General features: G+C 43.9%; 1 pseudogene; it reads left to right on the top strand.

Moving 5' to 3' along the window:
* The first annotated feature begins 12,400 nt into the window (after positions 1-12,400).
* LOC106147661 lies at positions 12,401-13,010 on the top strand (annotated as a pseudogene).
* The last annotated feature ends 602 nt before the right edge of the window (positions 13,011-13,612 follow it).

Here is a 13,612-nt window from a genome sequence, read left to right as displayed (position 1 = left end):
CTTTTTAAAAACATGTATACAATGTTCATCCAATGAGGCACGTAAAATGCCAACGCTCCCTTTTCAGGACAGATTCGAGAGGTGGATACAGGATGTACAACCTTGGGACATACTGCGGTTCCTTCAGCAGACAACTTGCACAGTGATGATGTCCTTTCAAAAGTTAAACTTACAATGACAGGCACTAGATGTGCCAGGGTAAGCTCTATTACCATTTCAGTGTATTCATTTTCCTGCTTTAGATAGTACATAAAATTTCCTGAGTTCCACTATTCCCTTTTGTTCTTTATGACTACAGACTGGTGATCCAATTTGGATTTGTCTTATCTTTAAACACACACACACACACACACACACACACACACACACAGCCTGAACTGTGCACTGAAATCGAGATATTTTCCCTCCTAGAGTTTACTGTCTCAGAATTTTGAGCACAGACAACTTTTCAGTGGGTAGGTTGCTCTAAGTGTTACCTCGCCTAACAAAACCAAACCCCATGACTGTTGTGAAATCCCTGCCCCAAGGTTCCCATCACCCCCGGCTGCCAATCACAGCCTTTGCTCCGTCCTCACCTCAATGTACCTGCTCGAAGCATGTGACACCACTGGTGCTGGTTACTGAAGCTGCCGATCTATTCAGTCAACGCTACTCCTACACAGAGCGTAAACCAAGCAAATGTACCTGGCGCAGGGTTTGGAGTTTCTTGACCCTGCAATTGCCCATCTTTTTTTGTCCAGATTGCATTCTTCAGCCTGTGCCAGAAAGTGGGCATTACTGGAGCCACATCTTCCCCCTAAGAAGGGGGACTCGGGAGGAGAGAGGAGGGTTAATGCACTCAGCCTCAGGAATGGAAGCCGAAGGCAGGGATTCAAGGGGAAACCCACTGACTATGTCTCAGCAGAGAAATCAAGGAGCACAGAGTGGAAATCAAAACTGTACAATTTTTTTACGATTCTCTAAATCTTAGGAGTTTGTTACTTTTATTATTCCCATTATAGTAGGCAGTAGTGATTAAAAGTAAAATATATTTCAAAACTAAACAAATAATAAATAACAGGACTGGGTGGCTTGTTGCTAGAGTCCTAAAGGATTTGGAAGCAGCTGGGAACACCCCATCCTTCTGGGGAACAGAAGCTCAAGGGGGTCAGGATCAGCATGGGCAATGCCAGCACCCAGGAGTAGAGGAACTGGGTCTATGCCTGAGATTTACTGCAAGGAACATGAAAATTGCAAGCCTGTGTGCTAAGGTGAGGAGGCACGGGGACCCGGTCTTCTTCGCCACCTTCTTTTCCTTTACCCTCTCCTTAAGTGCTTAAGATTCTTGAATCCATATTCCAGCTCCACCCTCTCTCCTGACTACAAAACCCCATTCCCAGTGAGCTGCTGGGTCCTCCACAGGGCCCTTGAGCTCAGCACATGCAAGACGAACTCATCACTCACCCTTCCTATCCGCACCCAGATCTGTTCCTTCTCCAGCACCCTTGAACTCAGTGGAAGACCTTGCAACCTCTCAAGCAGCACCTAGACACACAGAACCATCATGACGTTGTTAGCCAGAAGGCCCACATGATCCACAGAGCCTATTCTATTCCTGCTCCCGGTCCCTGTTCTCTCTTAGGCCCTATATGCTATTGCTTTCTCTGTCTCCACTCTCAGCAGGTGTGGTTTTTACAGTTATCCGTATGGCTCTCAAGTGAATTTATTTCCACCTAGAATACATATAGCTCCTGAGTCCATATTTCCATTGATGATGGGAAAACTTTAGTTTGTCAAACTTAAACCCACGCCCTCATCTCTGGCTTAACATTCTTCCTAATCCCCAACTCCTCTTTCTTTGGAGCACTTCCCAAAATAAACTACCCACACTCAAATTCTTGTCTCATGCTCTGCATCTTGGGGGAACCCAGGCTAAGATACCACTGGTCCTACAGCCTGGAAAGCTTCAAGGCTGTGTTTCATTGCCCCTAATGTGGTGCAACTTGCCCAAGTTCTTCTGAGCATCACACTTTAAGGGCCCAAGTGAACTATGTAAGGAGTGGTGACACAAGGAGACATCAGTGCGGCTGCCACAGCTCTGTTCTTAGCAGCTTGGCTGAGCTTCTAGGCTGCAGCCCCAGCTCCTGGGGACCAAGTAGGGGCACGGGCTCAGGTGGGATTTCACAAGACCCATTAGCTGATAGAGTCGGAGCTGCTCCAGGCTGCAAGTCTCCCCACTGGATATGTTCCAGCCTTGCTTCTCTGGTCTTCCTGGAAATTCCAGAAGCTAATAACACCCTGTAATAAATTCCTTTGGATTAAAATTAGCCTTCATGTTTTCTGAGATTAAGAATCCTAACCCAGTACAGTTATTTAAAGTTTCATGTAATAATAAAGATTTATTTTTAGTTTGTTATAAAAGGAAGAAATCATCACTTTATACTTATTGTTGAGCAAAATATTTTAGGTGTTGAAAGAAATTTTTATATGAGGAGGTTTTGTTTTTAAACTCTTCTGGGATTATCAACAGGATTTGTTTACATAGCATTTAATCAATCCACTGCTCTTCATCACACAGAAAGAATATCATTAACTTTGGGTACAAAAGGATCTATTAGTGTATCTTAATAGCTACCTTTTCATTCTCGATCATGTGTCAATAACTGACACATTCTCAGTGTCTGATACCTGATTCTCACAACCACAGCAACTGAAGTTCAGATTACACAAATTGTTGACAGATTCCAAATTTTAACCCAAGTGTTCCTGACCTTGAGCCACTCCCCTCTCCGCATAGGTTCCTCCCTGACCAAGGACCTCACCATAACCTGAGCCACATACTTCTACCTGAGACTCAGCCTCCAGTTGACACTAAACTCCCACCAAGCCATGGGTTCAGCATGTACGTATGAGAACTCCAGGCATCTTCCTCAGAGACAGATTCATGCATGGCCTTGTTGCAGGAATCACCAAGATATTCCCTTTGACTCACAGTTGCTGCATTAGTTAGGTTCTGCTATGAATAACAGAATATTCCAAAACATGTATAGCCCAAGCAAATTAATATCTCCTTTACTCAGTTAGTCCAGAACTTGAACTATCTGAGAGTGCTTCACTCTCAGAGACCCAGATCTCTTATCTTGCTGATTTCCCCTAGATAGCTTCCATTCCTAAAGTCACTTCCTAGCCCAAAATGGCTGCTGGTGTAAGGCTATCACATATATACACCTACCAGTAGGAAGGAGGAAAGGAAGAACCAAAGCACATATTCCATTTCCTATAAGGACATCTATAAGTTACACTCAATACTTCCCTTGCAGGGTGTGGGAGCACACACCTGTAATCCCAGCACTCAGGAGGCTGAGGCAAGAGAACCATACCAAATTTGAGACCAGCCTGGGCTACAAAGTGAGCTCAAGGCCAGCCTCAACCGCATAGCAAGACCCTATGCAGTATTTTGTCTCAAAAAGATAAAAAAAAAAAAAAAAAAATACTTGCCTTAACATTCATGTGCCAGAATTGGTGGCCCACAGTAGCTTGAAGGAAGGCTGGGAAATACAGTCCTTGTTCTGACATCCAAGTGCCTAAAGAAACACTTAAGCTTTTGATATTGTAGAAGAAAGGACAGGTATGGAGGGATAACTTCCAACTCGGAGGCCAGAGTCTTTGCTATAAATGATCCATGTTTTGTACCTAATTTTTGCATTTGTTTTGTAAAGAAAGCTAGAAGTGCCCAGTTTCTCTTCTGAGAGGAAAAAGGTCAAATCTTGGAGAGTAGGAATGATGAAGATTTCTATCTTATTTTGTCAGAATTCAGAAATCCAGTAGCATGCTTGTCACCAACTAAGCTTTCTCAAACACTTGCTCATCCTGGTTTGGGCCCCTCAAGAAGTCCTGTCTCTTAGATGACTCCACAGCCTCCTTTCTATAGGAATTAGATCCCTAAAGGGTCTTCAGTGTGTGGGGGCAAACAGGTTGGTTAAAATTAGTGAAAGAAGGTGAGCACAGGGCGGGGCTGACAAAACTTTCACTGGGTCTCACAGCCATGCTTCTTGTCCACGTATCAGCTCCCCTGGACCTTTCCCTCCATTTCCCTCCATTTCTCACACAGTGGAGTCATAATCGCCTCTCCTGGGCCCCTCATCTCTTCACTCAGCCCATAAACAACACAGGTCTCAGGGACGTCCTTAGGGAAGCTCACCATCTAGTGGATGAGGCGAGCCCCGGAGCAAATTGTGAGGTCAGTGCCCTACAGAGGGACACAACTGCCCCGCGGGAAGCACGAGGCCTTCTAGACCTCGCCTAGAAGGAGGCAGCATTTCCGGTGATTCCTGATTCATCTGTGAATCTCCAATTCCTCACACAGAGCCAGAAACAGAGTAGATATTTTCTGAATAAAAAACTGAATTATCCTTTGACACCTGGTCTCAGGATCTCATGATGAGGCAGAAACTGGAGTGTCGCTTATAGACAGGTGACAGAAACAGAGTGGCTCTTTTCTGGCCCATCCAGGCAGGTGACCATCAGGTAATTTCTCAGCCTATGAGGAATGATTCTTTATCTGTTCTCCCTAAAGCTTCTGGAAAGTCACCTACTACTGCGATTGGCCATCCTCATAGAAAGACTATTCATGTAAAAATCACTTCTGTCTTACCAGAATTCACATTCAGTTCTGATTTTAAGATCTTCTAAAACACAAATACAATAGATGTTACCAAAAATTGTTTGGAGGTACCCATAAATATTTAATGTGAGGCCAGGCATGGTGGCATGTGCCTGTAATCCCAGCACTTGGAAGGCTGAGGCAGGAGGATCGCTGTGAGTTACAGCCAGCTTGAACTACAAAGGGAGTTTAAAGCCAGCCTGAATTGCATAGTGAAGCCCTGTCTCAAAAAAAAAAAAAAAAAAAAATTTAATGTGTGAGTTTCTTTCCTTTCCTTAGTTAAGATAACAATCTAATCAAAATGATAACTTGGAAATACAGTAAATACTATACCCCAGAAAGTGCTTTTGCTCATTCTCCAGAACTGAGGAAGAAATCTCCTTTTAATTTTAATTCACTTTACCTAATTGTGTTTATTCTAACCTATTTATAACAACAGTATGTTAGAAAAAATAGAAGCTCAATAGAAGGGAACTGATTAATGAAATCATAAGTTATAAAATGGTATATATAATATAAAAGTTATAAAAATATAAACTGGTTACTGTAAATTTAATTTTCTATTGAGAAAAATGTTTTATTTCATGAAAATAAAGCAGATGGAATTAGCTAAAGATAAACCAGTTTTTAACAAATCTTTTATTAAGAGTCTTTTACTTAATACAAAAATGATACCCATTTTTGTAATGTATGAGAAGATAAAAATGTAAAAACAACCCATAACTGTACACCAGAAATAACTAGTTAGCAACTTAGCATATATCATTTTTTCATGTGTATATATGGTGTCCACAAAAATGGAATCATATTTATAGTATCAGTGATACTGTTTCATCAGTGGCCAAATATTACAAGCACCCCCACCATGCTAGCATGGTAACAATTAGCACCCTAGGTTTGTCCTCAAAAAAACTTCTAAGAGGGGGCCAGGGATATAGCTCAATAGCACAAGCGCCTGCCTGGCAATCCCAAGGTCCTGAGTTCAATCCTGGGTACCACAAAAAAAAAAAAAAAAAAAAAGACTTCTAAGAAATGCTAGAGATCAGCACACACCCAAGTTACTCTGGAGGGTGCCAGTGACTCCGACATTCCTGTAACAGACAAAGGGTTCCTCCTGACATCTGATACTGAATCCAGTCCCCCATCAAGTGTGCTAGAAGCAAAGGCTCAGTCTTGCTGAGTATTCGCTTTCTTGCCCACAGCATAACAATAATCATACCTGTGTCCCATAAATGCTCTAGTAGATGATTCCAACTTGTTAATAGCTTTTGATCTGGGGGAAATTGCACTGTTGTGACTTACTATGTCTTCCCTTGCTCATTATTGATATCCTTATGGTTGTATTACCTGACTTAGAATTGTAAGTGCTCCTTTTTAGATAGCCTTTACTAACTAGCTCCATGACACTTGATTCTGCAGTTACCGTTATTTTAAGACTTTGAGTAAGTATTCTTAATTGGTTTGAAAGAAAATTGTTAATTCCTGTGTGGATAGTATGGCTCTTGGGGACAGGGCCTGGTTTTACCCTGTTCTGATATTTCCTGTAAGGTCTCTCTGTGCCCCTGGCCCACACCATAGTGATTTCTGCAATGCTCAGCCCTCAACGTGGAGGGGACACCCTTGTCCCACACAGGGCTCCTTCTGTGTTGGCACAGGAGGCGCAGACCCCTGAGGCTCTTATGGGAATCTGTCCCGATGAGAACTGCCAATGCTGGTAAGTGAATTACGCTGCCACGAAAGACTGATGCAGCTAGTAATCTCCTGCTGAAGGTTTCCTGAGGCCATTTCATCGGTAACCTTGGCTAAGCTGAAACACAAAGGCTAACAAAAGGCCAGAAAGTTAACACACCTCTCCTCAACCTCCACCTCTCCCTCTGGAACGGCCAATCCTCAAGTCCCACGCCTGTGGGATTCCTTTACTTAGATCATGGCCATTCCCTGACCCATTTAAGCCTCATTCTCTTTACCAAACAAAAGAATCTACTCACAGGCCCAATCGGGGCCATGCTCTGATCTACAGATGTTAGTTTCTAAAGACACATAGGATTTTTCCAAATCAAGTAAGATTTCTTTCCTCCCCTAATTGTGTGTATGTGTCTTTCTCTTCTAACTCTGTTAAATCTTCAGAGTTGTTCTCTTTTCATTTTCCATGAATTCTTTTCATGAAATGAACTTGAGTCCCTTTTCCTAAGGAAAATGCACATGAACAACACCCAGCCTCACTGGGGAATTCAGAGTCCGGCCCTGAGATGGTGGAGGTCTTTCGGAAACCGCTCAGCACTTCCGTCCCTGAGGACACACAGGCCCGGCCCTCAGTCCCCTTTTTCCTCCCTCATAACCATTTGGGAGCAGCAAAGCCCAGAGCTTTGAAAATAACAAGGAACAAACAGGTGTCTTCCGGAGGCCGGGCGCTTCCCAGATGGGAGAAGCGATTAAAGGGACAGGAAGTGTGACTGCCCCTCGGCAAAGCCAGGGACAGACTGAGAAATGCGTTGTTCTTATGAAAGTGCCAAGGTCATTATTAAATAGATGGAAACTATTGTTAAAAACGCTTGTGCAAATGTGAACCTCTCTTTATGACCCTGTTTAAATTATCCCCAAACAAAGGATTGCCAGTGAGGATTTGGACGGCTTCCCACCACGGCTCTCCCCACACGCACACGCTGGGTCATATTCCCGGGTCATATTGCAGGTGCTCCTCACGAGCGGGGACATCTCCTCGGGGCCCTCCCCCTGTCCACCCCAGCCTCCACAGGCCCTGTTGCAAAACACCCGAAAGCTAAAATGCATCCCCCTCAGAAACTCGTCCCAAATTCTTCACCGTAAAACTTCAAAAACAGTGACCAAAGCGAAGTTACTAAATGTGTTTTCCTCTAGGTTTCCATGCAGATCTAAATGGTTTAAAAACATTTTTCCAGTCACCTTCCTGCCTTCTCCTCTTCCAGGGTGGATTCACCACCTCACTGAACTTGTCACCTCAGGCTGACAGAAAAGCCACTTGGGATCCCGGGGACACTTTGGGCCCCTCCTGGAGGAAGCCACACCAGGCCTCGCCTGTGTGGTTATTCACACACCCTCTCAATTCCTAGATCCTTAGCATGAATAAATCAGAATTTCCAGGGCTGGAGCCTGGAATCAGAATTTTTCAAAAACCCAGGGTTGCTTGGGAACCCCAGCAATTCCCACCCTCCACACCTGGGTCAAACGGGTGGCTTCCCCGTACAGAAAGAAAAGGTACAACTTTATACTTTTAAAGTGGGGGGGAGGCCAAATTGCAATGTGTTTCTAATGTCACACTTCACAATTTTATGTATCATCTGGCATTACAGTCTCCACATACTGGGAAAGGTAAAGTGTACTTACTGACTGGAACTCACTAGGAGGTTTTGGGGGGTTTAAAATGGTTTTTGTCTTGTTTTGTTTTTGTTTAGTACTGGAGATTAAACCAAGGGCCTTTGCACTAAGCTGCATCCCCATCCCTCTTTTTATTTTGTATTTCAAGACAGAGTCTTGCCTCAGCTAGGCTCAAATTTATAATTCTCCTGCCTCAGCTTTCCACACTGCTGCGATTACAGGTATGTGCCACCATGCCTGGCTTGTTTTTGTTTTGAAACACCTATTCCTGGATTCTCAGTATGAATAAATCAGAATTTCCAGGAATCGGAATTGGAATTTTTTAAAAGCCCTTGAAGGGGTCCAGTTACAGAGCCAGGTTTGGAAACGGCTGCACCAGATGACCTCCCACATGACCTTTGCATCCTCCTACAGCCCTAGGGACATCTATTAGTCAGTGAGCTTTCACAGAATGCAGGGCCTGCCCACCTGCTCCCAGATGCGCACACAAAAATGCCATTCCTTGGCACAGAATAAGAGAACAAAGAGAATAAAACGGAAATCCTAGCCAGACATGATGGTGCACGCCTGTAATCCCGGCACTTTGGGAGGCTGAGGCAGAGAGAGAGAAAGAGAAAAAGAGAAGGGGAGAGTATGGGAGGGGAGGGGAGAGGAGGCAGGGCAGGACGGGGTGGGGCAAAGCCACACCAATTCCTTCCCAATATAAGGACATAACTGTCTTGGCCTCTACTTCTGCACAAAACAACTCTGCCCACAGCCCACTGTGACAATGCTGAACAGAGAGGAAGAAAGGAAGGTATTTGCAAGATTAGTGTTTTATGGGGGTTCCACTCCATACACCTGTGTCACAAACGCACACCCGCTTCCCATCAGTCACTGCCCACATGGATGCTCCAAAGAATTCTTGAACTGCTCAACTCCTAATTAAGCCTGCAAGAAACAGCACTGACCTCTCATCTCCTTTGGTTTATTGGGCAGAGCATCTATATTAGTGATGGTGAATCTTTTGAGCTCACAATGATACAAACAGCCCCCCATGTGCCATAGGTTCACTGCCCTTTCATATACACACTCAAACACACATGCACCCACGCATGCATACACTCAACACCAGGGCTGATCTCCTCAGGAGAGCAAAGCCTCCTAGGGGGCCGCCTTTGACTTCAACCCAAATGTGTATTGTTCTCTTGTCGTAGCGCCTTGACTTCTACGTGAGTTCAGCACCATTTGGGACACAAGGGGTCGGCTGAATGTATGCTTTAATGAGGTCCACAGTTTGTAATGACAGAACGGCCATTACAGCATATCATTTCAAACTGGGCTGGACCCCTTCTTCTACTCAAAGATGTTAGACCAAAAAAATACCTTTGTGATCCATCCCTTAAAGAAGAAACAGAAACTATCACAAGGAAAAAAGAATTCCTTATCCAATTTGAGCAATATAAATCAATAGCCATTTTACAGAGTTAATTTTAACATTTAACCATAGGAAAAATGAGTAATAACAGCAATTGCCTGACCTTGGAAGGTTCTATTGTTTTGGTGTGTGACAGCAACTTGAAAAACAAATTATTTTATAGGCACCTGGCTCATTATGCATTACAAATTAAATCTTCATTTATCTATATGCTTCAAACGGTACCTATCTATCGCCATCACTTAAAAACACATTGCCCTTCTTTCTAGCCTTGTTAATTTCCAGATGCTAATTAAATTTAAACTCATAAAAATATCTGTTTAGCATGCATGACAAGATCATCCCTCAATACCCACTGTACATCCTAACATGTTTACCCACTGTTTTCTGTTTGCATTCTCATCTCTATGCTTCAGTTTCAAGGGACAGACTAGAGATTTAACCTGGAATTCAATCTCTCTCCCATTTTGATTTCTACCCAAGTTGTTCCCTCTGTTTGATGCCTTTGTAAGCAACTTTCCTTCAGATTCTTGCTGAAAAGAATGGCTTCCAGATAATAGCACTTAAATATGGAACAGCAGGATGATAAAGGGATACAGGCGGAGAGCTATATTTCAGCCCCTTTTCACCAGGCCATTACACAAAAAGAGAAGACTTTCGATCTCTAAAGATCCACCGCCACTTATTTATTGCCATAAGAAGGCTGACAGACAGTCTGAAAGCTACACAGATAATGAATGGTGTTGCCCGCAACCAGCACCTAACATAAAACATGCCACCATCCCCGAGGGGCATCCCAGAAGCAGTGTAGGGGGGAGGATTCAGAGGATTTCCCAGCAGGAAAATGGTTTTCACATTCTTTTTTCTCATGCATGCAACTCCTCACCAGTGGGAGAAGAGCAGAAAAAGAAAGAAGAGCCTTGCTTTGAGATGACCATGTGGGGCTGCGCTCTGCCTCGACGGAGGCGCTGTCCTCTGGCTGCCCTTTCAGCTGGAGGTGCTGTGCCTCAAATCCTGTGCCCAGGCAAGTCGGTGCATCTTCCATGGCCAGCGTCACAGAGAACAGCAGTGCCAAGCCAGCACACACAACGACTCTCTGCCTCCACGTGTAGGCAAAGGCACAAAGAAGAGAAAACCCATCTCACTGCCTTTGAACTCAAGAAAAGACAGAAATGAGCAATTTGGGTCACAGTTGTACCATTGCAGAAGCCTTCTGACCCCTCCAGCCCTTATTACAAAGCTCAACGAACTGTTCTGCAAAAAGCCAGATAGCCAATATTTTAGGTTTTGTAGGCTTACTAACGTAGTTCATAACAACTAAATCTTGAAAGTGGCCCAGAAGTCCATCAGCGGATAAATGGATCAAGAAAATATGTTTTTATGAAAATGGCCACTCTCAAAATTGTTGTATAGATTCAGTGCAATCCTAATTAAAATACCATTAGTATACCTCACAGATCTAGAGAAAACATTCCTAAAATTCATCTGGAACCAGAAGAGACCTAGAATAGAATAGCAAAAGCAATCTTGGACAACAAAGGAAAGGCAGAAACCATCACAATCCCTGATTGAAATTATAGCACAAAGCTACTATGATAAAATCAGCATGGTACTGGCAAAAAAAAAAAAAAAACAGACCTGAAGTTCAATGGAACAGATTAGAAGATGCAGACACAACTACAAACACATTCAGCTACCTTAGCTTTGACAGAGGGGCCAAATGTGTTCACTGGAAGAAAGATAGCTTCTTTAATAAATGATGCTGAAAACACTGGCTTTTCACATGCCAAAGACTAAAATTAGACCCATGTCTGTCACTATGCCCTAAACTAAAATCAAAATGGATGAAAGATCTAAATATTAAAAACAGAAACACTAGCCAAGTGTGGTGCCGCACGGCTGTAATCCTAGCACTCGGGAGGCTGAGGTAGGAGGATCATTGCAAGTTCGAGACCAGCCTGGGCTATAAAGTGAGCTCAAGGCCAGCCTGAACTGCCTAGTGAGACCCTGTCTCAAAAAGACCAAAAAAATTATGTATGAGTAACACAATGAAAATAATAACATAAAATTTTTCAAATTTAATTTTAAAATTATGTTAATCCTCAGAGCCAATAACTCCAAGCAGAATAATCACAAAGAAAACTATACCTATTCACATCACAGCTAAAAACTGAAAACCAAAGAAAAAGGAAACAAAAACTTTTAAGGCTGCTAGAGGAAAATATATAGATTACACGTAAAAGAGCAACAATACAAATTACGAATGACTTGTCATTAAAAACAATTCAAGTCCAAAGACAATGGAATGACAACTTTATAAAGCACTCAAAGAAAAAGCTGTCAACCTAGAATTCTATAGCCAGCAAATTATTCTTGCAAAACGAAGAGAAAATCAAGACATTCTCAGTTGTCAGAGAATCAGTCCCCAGCATACCTGTGCTACATTTAGAGATGGTAAAAGGCATTTACTTAGGATGAAACTGATGCCAGACAGAAGGGCAACTCTACACCAACGGGAGCAGAGAGCAGCAACCACCAGAGACGCCCGACACCTGAGACTGAGGAGTGGTCAGTATGGCAACACCGGCTCACTGACACTCAAACCCTGGCTCACTGACACTCAAAAGGTACTACAGAGCAGCCTGAGCCAGAGGTGGCAGTCAAATCACACGTGGAAGGGCAGCCTCTCCAAGTAACCAAGAGTGTCAGTTGTCCCCAAGGCAATCTCAGCAGCACAAGCACCTGTGCTTGTGCTTTCCAGGTGGAACTGAGATAGGCATGCTTAGCTCAGACCCCAACCGGTGGTTAAAGCAGTGTTGGCTCCTCAAGGTAAGTGACTTCAAGCAAAAACCAGGCAACGCTCTAGCATGAAGCTTCTGCCCAATTTGCACTGTTTCCAGGAGAACCTGCCGCTTACGTTTATCAATAGCCTTCTCCTCAGTTCTGAGGATCCCAAAATTTTACTGAGAGTTGATAAAACAGCAATCATGCCTGTGGGAAAGAGGAGCAAGATGCTGCAGCACATTAACTACGGTGGAATACATCCTGCAAGGTGGCTGAATTGGCAATTGGCACCTTTGAGGCTTTTGACAAGCATTTGAATTTGATCTGCTGTGATTGTGATGCATTCAGGAAGACCAGGTCAGGGAATGCAGAACAGCCAAAGCATGAAGAAAAGGAGGTTTTTGGTCTGGTGGTGCTGCCTGGGGAGAATGTAGTATCTAGGACTGTGGAGGGGCCACACCTTGAAGATGTGGGCATCGCTCAGATACTGCTTTCTGGAGCTATGGGAGGCCATGGGGATGGCAGGGCAGCTGGCAGAGGAACACCAGCCTGGGGTTCCATCCCCCAGGATCCTGATGGATTAGTAGGCTTTATCTGAGGACTTGGGGCCATTCAAGCAGGTAGTGACTACAGGGAAGAGGAAGAGGTCCTGCAGCTGTGGCTGCTGTTACTGCTGCTACTGCCAGCCTTGCTGAAGGCCCAACAGGGCACCTGCAGGGACAGGGTGGTCCCCTACCCCTGACCTCAGACAGAGCAACCTCACTCCAGGGAATTGGGACTTCAGGAAGCAATGGTTCTGAAGATCCCAAATGACTGTCACAAGCCTCTGAAGACTCATCAGCCATACCGTTTCTGTGTGCGTAACTGGTATAAGTTTGCAATGCAGAGTAACGATGTTCACTGTGGGGAACTGGTTTGTACACACAACATATCTTAGTCATTTTCCATCCCTTTGCTCCCCTCTCCCTTGCCTCCCCACCTCTCCTGCTCTCCTCCTTTCCTACCCTCTCTCCTTTATTTTTAGCCATAAGAGAAACGCATATGGAAACAATCCTGAAATCCCATCTCACCCCAGTTAGAAGGGCCCTCATCAAGAATGTGAAGAACATCAGAGGCTAAGGAGAATATGGGCTGGGGGAAGGAACCCTTCTAGGAACCAGTACAACCAAATTCCTCAAAAAATTAAAAATAGAAGCTCCATTTGACCTAGTTATACCTCTCCTGGATATATTCCCAAAAGGACTAAAGACATCATATTCCAGTGGTACCTGCACACCTATGTTTATAAGCAGCGCAGTTCATAATAGCTAAGCTCTGGAAACAGCCTAGTTGCCAATCAACAGATGAATGGAGAAAGAAAGTGTGATAAACGTGATGAAATATTATTAAGTCACAAAGAAAAATGAAGTCATGTC

This window comes from Chinchilla lanigera, unplaced genomic scaffold (assembly GCF_000276665.1).
Source record: "Chinchilla lanigera isolate Chin_1 unplaced genomic scaffold, ChiLan1.0 scaffold00008, whole genome shotgun sequence".
Lineage (NCBI taxonomy): Eukaryota > Metazoa > Chordata > Mammalia > Rodentia > Chinchillidae > Chinchilla > Chinchilla lanigera.
Note: the sequence above shows the minus strand (reverse complement) of the source record. Positions and strands in the feature narration are given on the sequence as shown.